Raw genomic sequence first — 7,011 nt, 5'->3', positions numbered from 1 at the left:
CTTAACTGAAAAGTAGATCTATTTGTTTCTTTCTGCTGCAGAGTATCGCAGCCTAAAATCTGTCATCTCCACTCTGCACACCTTTCACAAGAGGAAAAAATGAAGTGTTATAGGAGAGGTAGAGGGTCAGATACGTACTAAATTATGTGAGAAGCACACACACACTTATATAATTTTATCTGGGCCTCTCAATATCCTGTTGACAGGAATTCAGACTGTCCAGGAAAGCATCGCAGGAAAAAAAAAAAAAAAAAAAAGTATGTGGACCTATTGCTCTGTAAAAAATAAAAAAATAAAAAGAAGGATAAACAAAACCTTCTGCTAAAGCTATCCAGTGATACGACTCAGGGTGCCTCACTACACTGGGAAATTGGAGACCCAGCTTTAACAGCCAGTGCCACCAAATGAGTCAAAACCTCAAGAGTAACTTTATACCTACGGTTCTGCAAGCAAGCATTGCATACTTTATAGAAAGCTGAGCAACAATAGCTTCAGAGCCAAGCGGGACCGCTGACTCCATAGCAGTGTCAAGAAAACCACCCCGAGATAAGGTTGCATCCCACAGCACTAGGGGGTTGAAAACCAAATCCACTGGGAAAAGCAGTTTGTGCCTATAAAAAGCCCCATGCTTGGGCCTTCTGTCTCCGGGGCACCATCAGAAATCCCAGAGCTACTCGAGTCCCTGCCCCAGGCACAGATAGTGGAGAATGGTCTGTGGTTCTCACCACCCGTGCTGGAAAGAGGAGAGCTGAGAGCAGAGGAGGTGCAGACAAAGGCTAGCTGGATGGTCAGGGGAAAAGGGTGCCTATCACAGGATAGGAACCCGTTGATTTATTTCACCCAGCAAAACGCAGGCTGAGAATGGATATGATTGTTCTTGGTAAACACATCAGAGGGACGAGCACCAGGGAGGGAGCAGAGCTATTTAAGCTTGGGAACAATGTTGGCAGGAGAACAAGTGGGCATGCTCCAGCCAGGAATAAATTGAGACTGGAAATAAGAATGGCTGAAGCCTCAGAGCTGTCAAGTTCTGGAATAGCCAACTAATTGGGGCAGTGGGAGAATCTTAAAACTTGTTAGGATTGTTTGGAGCTTCGCGTTTGTGAGAATGATTGCATTATGCGATTGCTGACAATAGCAAGGGACGAGACGTGGTAAAATAGGGGATCCCTTCCAGCTCTACATCCCTACTGTGAAGCACTCAGGGCTGATTTCTTTCTCATGTGTCCATGCTAAGGCAGGAGAGCTGCAGGATCCTTCGCCATCCAGCCCAACGGGGAAGCTGTTCGCAAGCCAGTTGTGAGCAAGGAGATGAGGATACTGAGGATACTTTCTCAGATGGCTGAAGATGATATGACAGTTCCTCGTAACGAGCTGTGAGGAGAAACGTGTCTCTGGCCCCAAGAGAAACATTGCAGGCAGCGCACCAGGCCACAGTCAGTCAGCAGGATAGAGACGAACAGCAGAGACAAATGGCTGAAATTCCAGAGGGGAAGACCAAGCACAGGCATTTGCTCGTTGGACAAGGTGGGACTTCATGTCTTCTTTGTCTTCCCAAGGCAACAGAGGTTGGAAAGTGACTTGTGAAAACATATGTGCCCATTTCTGACATTCTGGGCTGTGGCAGCTCTGCAGCAAACCCACCTAAGATGTTAAACACCAGTCAGTCCCAGCAAAATGGTGGTTTTATGCAGTCATATGTTTCCTTCTCTTCACAAGGAGCAGCACTCCTACCCTCTTTACCAGCCAGCCAAAAACCATGTGCCTCCTTGTTACTGTTCTCCTTCCCTTTCTTGAGCTGTTCCCACACCCTTCACCTCACCCTCATCTGCTGTAGAGAATCAAAAAGGGAAAAAATACGGTGTTGGTCCAGGAGAGAGGGTATCAGCAAACAGTCCAGCCAAATATTTCTCTCTTACTCCAAAAGCTGTTGCATCTAGGCAAAACCAGCATGCTCATATTTGTCCCCTCAGCCTCCTGCCATGGGTAACCCAACCCATTTTAACTCCTGGACTCACTTAGTTGCACATAAGCAGCAGGAGAGACTTGTGCTCAGGGTAACAGAAGCTTTTCTCATCTGTTTTGACCCTACCTGAGGCATTGGGGGGATGAAAAGATGAGGAGGAATACATTGTACGCATAAGAGAGGGAATACATGCCCCAGCTGCTGGCTAGCTCACAGGCCCTCCACATGGGAGTGATAAGATCAAGCTTTACATTCCCTTTCTTTAGTTCACTGCACTCACACCCCCTCCCTTCTCCTTAGGAAACTGGGAGAAAGGAAAAGCAATAATAAAATATTTCAGATGAGAGAAAGAATTCTCCGTGATTGAGAACATTTAATGGGAACCAGCTGCCTGAGCGAGACCAAAGGCCGGTCCTGCTGGGGTTTTGTTGACAGGGTCACTTTTCACAGGTACCTGCTGAGGAAGAGGGAGGGATGCTCAGGAGACGGCGCAGAGGAGGAGGAAGGTGCAGGAATGCATTACGCTGCTTTACCTCATTGCAACCCCTTCTCCCCCCTCCCAAAAAACAACTCTTGGAGAAGAGCCACGGCAGGACAAAACGGGAGTGCATGTGGTGTGAGTGGCTCTACCCGAGGAAAAACGGGTGGGTGGAAGAAAGGAAGAGGCGCCTGAAAGTTCAGCGCATGAAACAAAAGCCAAGGCTGGCCCTGCACTCACCTTCCTGTCCTTCCTCGTGGCCAGACAGCCACAATTAAGATGTAATGGATACCCCGAGAGCTGCCTGCCAGCCCCTGATGTACCCACACTGAGATAACCACCCCAGCAAAAACCCACCCTTGCAGAGCCACAAACCCACCTGGAGGAGTGGGCCTTGGCCTGAGCCCATCCTTAGAGTCCTGCTCTCCGAGGGATGCACAGAGCCCTGTCCTTGTCCTGCTTAGCTGCTCACAGCTTGGAAATCAACATCAGGATGGACAGAGAAAGGAAAGCTCATCAGCTCCTGTCCCCAAACAGCAAGGCTTGCAGTGATCAGCTCTTGGGATGTACAGAGGGATGGGGCTACCATTTTCATGGTGAAAGAGATAAAAGCTTTTCAGAAAGCACCTTCAGAAATGCTCTAGAAGTTACTCTGTGTGCTCGATCTCCCCTGATTTCTCTTCACAGTCTGTAACAGGGTTGTGTCTCTGCGTGGTTTCCTCAAAAAGCATGAGCCAGAACTCCCTGCTCCCCGAAATGAGGTGTTCATCCTAATCACCATGATGCATACACACCCCTAGGTAAATTTTAGAAGAGCAGAGCTGTGATGCCAGCTTCTGAGCTGCAAGGACTGGTGCTCTGCCACTGCAGGAGCAAGTCCTACAGACCTGGCTGCTGGCAGCAGTGTTTTGGCAGCCTTGACATAATGGTAACACCACCCTCGTGATGGGTGAAGCTGTTACATGGGCTGTAACATCTCAACACAGCACCGGCTGTACCTGCAGGCTGGTGGCAGCGATACCTGTCACGAAGCTCCGTGCAGGAGAAGTCTGAAACGGCGTGAGGCTGAGGAGAAGGAATAAGCTGTCAAGCTGTGGCACGGATACGATTTTCCACTCAGTCCCCACGTAGCAACTCAGAAGATGGTAAATCACAACTGAAAGGGCTCGCCAGCAGCCTCACGTTTCCTCATGGTGCTCCTGAGGTGTGGAAAGGTCTCTGCAGAGGGAGGCCCGCCGAGGGGGAAGCCTGCAGCACGAGTGCCAGAAAAAGGCGCCGTGTCCTCCTCCACCAGCCTTTCTCCTTCCAAGCACCCCACTCTGTTGAGTTTGCTGTGCTCACACAACCACAGAGGCAGGAGCTGCTCTCTAGTCACAAAGTATTAACAATTTTTTCCCTGCTTATGTGGGTTATGACAGGCCTGATGGAAGTAGCCTTCTGAGCGAGGCAGGGCCTCAGCGAGAGGTTTTGGGGAGGAGTGTGGGGAAGCTGGGAGGCTGTCCCCAGCAAGGCCATGGCCTCGCACCTCAGCTTCCCCATCCTGCACGCCGCCCCGGCCTCCTCCCTCTCTTTCAATGGGGATTTACACACGGGTTTGCAGGCTTTCCCCTCTGCCCCGTCTCCTCTCCCTCCTGCCCTGCTTTGATGTTAATTGTCTGCAGGGCTGGAGCGCTCCTTGGCTGATTAAGTCCAAGAGTCCTCCCCGGTTTTGTTGACCCATGAATGGGGGCCTCTCCAGTGCTCACTGGAGTGCGGGCTCCTCGCCCCTCCTCCTCCGCGGCGCGGGCTGATGGATTAATCCCGCTGTGTGAGGAGAGCGGGCCGGGAGGGGAGCCCGTCGGCATGGCATGGGGTATCCGCAATGCTTTTGGTACAAAGATACGCCTTCTGCTCCTTTATTATGATTTTTTTTTTTTTTAAACACCAGAAGAAAATACACTTTCATTCAGAGGCGAGATTTGGAGTGGCTGGGGCAAAAACAGCACAGGCAGCACGGGCTGGCTGAGCAGGCTGCGCTACGCTCGGTCTTTGCTCCACCAGGAGCACCTCAGGTACAAAGCATCCTCTGTGCCAGGGCCCCCAGCACTGCAGCGTCCAGCTCTTCACTGCTGACCTACCTAAGGATGCCTTTGTCCCTTCTCACCAGGCATCAGGAGGCCAAGGGCACCATTTTTTGGGAAGACTGCTGTCTTTCCCCACCTCCCCGCTCCATCCTCCATGCTGATGCTGGCCCTCTCCCCAGCTGCCTTCGTGCCCAACGCAGAAATCCAGGCGCAGGAAATGAAAAGTCTCCCCCTGAGGAGCCTTGTGCAATTTTTCCAGCCTCTCCCTCCGCCCCTGCTTCCCGTTCACCCCCCCCAAACACACACACACACTCTCCAGCTCTGTCTTTCTCTGGCCGGTCGCAGAGAAAGGCCGATGGTGTTGGCACCGCGCTGCTGGCTCCCTGGCACACTCGCCCAGCCATCCTGCCAGGCTTTTCAGGGCTCACTCTCGCTTTCCAGAGGCTGGAAGTGCAGAGCAGGAGACGGGCTCCCTTGGCAGCCTCACTGTTTCCAAACATTGAAAGGCAGAGAGAGAAAAGTCGGCTTCTCCCGGCTCACCAAAGCCACCACCAGCGTGGATGCTGGCCAAGCTGTCCTAAAAATAACTGCAGTGCTACCGGACACGCGTGCTTCTCGGGGACAAAAGGGGACAATGCACCCGGGGCAACAGGGATGGAGTGGGGCGGGGGAAAGAAAATGGGGCTTTTTCCTCCATCGCCCCTTTCAGCAAGTAAAGGAGCCTGTAATACCCCTGAGGTGCAAGTCAAAAGCACTCACATATGGCTCTCTGCTTCCGTGGAGAAGCCACTCAGTCGCCTGAAGCCAGGATCTCCCCCACCTTCATCTCAAGGCACCAGTTCAGCAGTGTAGGGACAGCGGTGGGCATGCTGGGGCACACTGGGACCTTTCCACCTTCCCGCATCCACTGCTGGTACAGACAGCAAGCCTGACATGGAAAGCAACTTCTGGGCTCCCCTCCAAGTGCAACGCAGATGCACTTGGTGTAACACAGATACGCTGAGCTTGTAAAGATACCTGCCATGTGTTTCTGCTTGAAACAGAGGAGCAAGAGGAGACGCAGAACCAGATGTGCAATCCAAGGCCCTCTCTTCCTTCTCACCGTGGCCAAGACATCTCCCAGCCCCAGCACAGGCAAAACATCAAGTGCTCCTCTGGGCAGAGGGGCCAGAGTAACCAGAAAAGAAAAAAACTTATTTTACCATGAGGAAAAGGCAAAGTCCTGAAGATGCTGAACATCTCCACAGGCTGGAGCAGGCTCCACCAGCTCAGGCCATCCACAAAGCCATAAGATGCATCCTCTCCATCCCAAGTCCTCACCAAACATTTCTTGGTGGGAGAATTTGCAAATTTGCTAAATGTTTCAGGTGGCCCAACTTCTGGGGGTGGGGTGGGAGTGGCAGAAAAAACCTACCATGAGAAAACTTTCAGCTGAAACAATTTGCCTTGCTTTTTTTTTTTTTTTTTTTTTTTTTTTGAGAGGGGGGGATGATTTTTCTTTTTTTTTTTTTTTTTTCTCTCTTTGTGGGAAGAAGAGAAGAGGACTTACAGAGGGTTTGGCACAGTCAACCTCGGTCCCAGCAGATACATATTTGTTTGCCTATTTACAATCAGGGCAATCTGAACCCGTTAGCAGATGCAACTGAGTTAAGGCATGAGCATGAATTTAGAAAACAATATGACCCATCATTGTAAGAAAGGCTCGGAGGCAAAATCCAAGTAATTGATATCATAAATCCTTCAGGACACTGTTGCAGGACGGTCGTCACCTCAGAAAAATCAGGGCTGCTGGCTTGCACGCCTTGCACCTATTTTGAGGCATAACTCGATGTTCGTGCTTGAAAACGTTCCTGTATAAGTTGAGGCAGACACCATTTGGCATTTGTTCTGCTCCCGAGGTATTTCAAAGGGTAACTGCCAGATCTGTGAGAAACTGCTAAGTGCCGAAGCTCCAGTGAATGATGTTTTAATTTGGTCTGAGGGCTTTAAAGAACATCTTGAAAGACTTAGACAAGTCTTAAAGAGAGTATGAGAAAGAGACTTAAAACCAAACTATAAAAAAGCTATATCTGATGTAATAAGTTATTTAAATGAGGCATAAATTGAGCAAAGATGGCTTAATTGGTAATGTGGATAAAATGTTGAAATGTTTAACTCTGCAAAATAGCATGGATCTGTGACAATTTATGGAGACGATAAGCTGTTCTTGACAAAATTCATTCCAAATGGCCAGGGAGGGGCTGATTTTGCAAGGTGGCGAGCATTGCTTTTTTTTTAATGTTTTCCCCCCTCCATCCAGAAAAACACTTAAACACATGTGGGGTCATGGTGGCTGGGCACAGGGCAGGATGCTACGCAAAGCGTGCGCCAACCTGGTCCTTCGGTGGGACCTCTGAGCACTTCGCCACACCTCCAGGGCTGGCATAGCTTTGTCCCTACCCGAGTCCCCCGTGCCTAAATGTCACTTTGCACTTAAAAACGCCCTCCCCGCAGCCCCCAGGTTC

The sequence above is a fragment of the Netta rufina genome (assembly GCF_964035555.1).
Source record: "Netta rufina genome assembly, chromosome: 1".
In the NCBI taxonomy this organism is placed as follows: domain Eukaryota; kingdom Metazoa; phylum Chordata; class Aves; order Anseriformes; family Anatidae; genus Netta; species Netta rufina.
Note: the sequence above shows the minus strand (reverse complement) of the source record.